The following is a 1,968-nucleotide window of genomic DNA, read 5'->3' on the forward strand; positions in this document are numbered from 1 at the left end:
TGAGGGCTTAGGAGGTTGGATAGAAGCACCTTACTCACCTGGGGTATGATGTATGCCTACCTAGGGCTCAAGATCCCATAGCAGTTTTGGAACTGACATAGAGAGGTACCTATGGCAGCACTATGGTAGCAGAAATGGTGCAGCGGTAACATCAGAGCAGGTGGGAGACAGTAGTCTCAGAAGGAACGGAAACAAATTCAGGAAGCTTGGAGCACTAGGACATTGTCTCAGATTAAAAATATTTCAGACACATTTGTTATAGTTATTATCTATTCAAGGAGCTCTGGTGGCACAGTGGGTAAGGGATTTGGCTGCTAACCAAAAGGTCAGTGGTTCAGATCCATTAGCTGCTCTGTGGGAGGAAGATGAGGCAATCTACTTCTGTAAACATGTTAACCCTATACCACTATCACACCATGTTAACTGGTAATATGTTCAAAGACCCTATTTCCACTCACCTGTCAGTCTTTCATACTATAGTGGCTTATACAGTGAGGTTGGAAGCTATGCAATGGTGTTTCAAATACCAGCAGGGCCACCGATCGTGGATAGGTTTCAGCAGAGTTTCTAGAATAAGACATACTGGAAAGAAAGACTGGGCCATCCATTTCTGGAAAAATTGGCCACTGAAAACCACATAATAATGGATGAAGTATGTTTTAATTTTTCCACTTCCACTCTACCTCCAAACATATAAGCTGGTATTTTTGTGAGAAACAGGAGCATTCTGGTTTGCAACACTATTGTAGTAGATTTTTGATCAGGTGTATTTCTATTGTTGTGGTACCTAAATCTTATCGAAGAACCATTTTTCAATGGTGTTCAAAGAAAACTTGTAGGTCATGTATACTTCTGGTTGTAATTACTAAGAGACTGAATCTGTTCACTATGAATTGTGAAAGACAGATACATATTTCAGTCATTAGGTGTATCTCCTAGTAATCTACATAGTTAAGTATTTTGTAAGTAATGTCTTTTTGTATTTATGGAAAACTTAAGAGGTTGACTCTTAGTTGAAAAAAAAAAAAAAAATGCAATTCCAGAGGACGCTCCTACCAACGTATATATGAGTTTATAATCTTTAAATGATAATTATCTTCAGAAAGGAATAAATTAAGTACTTTTATACTACCATAATATAAAGAAATTAAAGCTGGAAAGGCTTCTGAAAAAATAGTTATTTTCTCTTTTTTAGCTTTACCACAGTAAAGCTATCTCACACAGAAGGTGATTGGTTGTTATTTTTGGGTGCCATCAAGTCAATTTCAACTCATGACCACATGTGACACAGCAGAATCATCTCATAGTACTTTCTTGTTTGTAATCTTTAAGGAAGCAGATCACCAGGTCTTTCTCCAGCAGAGCTTCTAGATGGGTTCTAATTGCCAAATTTTGATTAGCAGCAGAAAATTAATTGCTGTGCCACCTGGTCTTCTTGAAGAGGTAATTTACTCTGTATTTAATGATATCCAGAGAAGGGGTTTCAAGACTTCTGAAGGTTCACCCTATAATGTACATCAATCTTTGTACTTTTTCCGTTGGTAAAATACTATATATATATAGATTCTGTTCTATAGGTCATGAAATTTATAACTTTATTGTTATATTTCACAAAGCACCATCACTTATCTTATTAATTGGCTACGAGAGTTCTGTTTATCATCTTATTATTCCAATTTTATGTGTGGAAATACTGAAAACTCAAGTACCTTCCCCATGGTCCCATACACAGAAATTGGCAGAGTCAGGATTCCAATCTAGGTCATCTGATTTTTAATTTGATGCTCGGTGTTGTGCTGTAACAAACTTGTTCTGCTTCTCTATGGACAAAGGACACAATCTATAGCATGACTCCATTTATTCTGGGATTTAGCGGTATTCTAAGTGAGAGGGTAGATACAGACATTTAGCCTGACATAAAGGTGGTCTCCATGACCTATTGATTTAGGGACTAAATGCACAAAGACA

Source organism: Orycteropus afer, unplaced genomic scaffold, assembly GCF_000298275.1.
Source record: "Orycteropus afer afer isolate SDZICR_OR568_19922 unplaced genomic scaffold, OryAfe1.0 scaffold00011, whole genome shotgun sequence".
NCBI lineage: Eukaryota > Metazoa > Chordata > Mammalia > Tubulidentata > Orycteropodidae > Orycteropus > Orycteropus afer.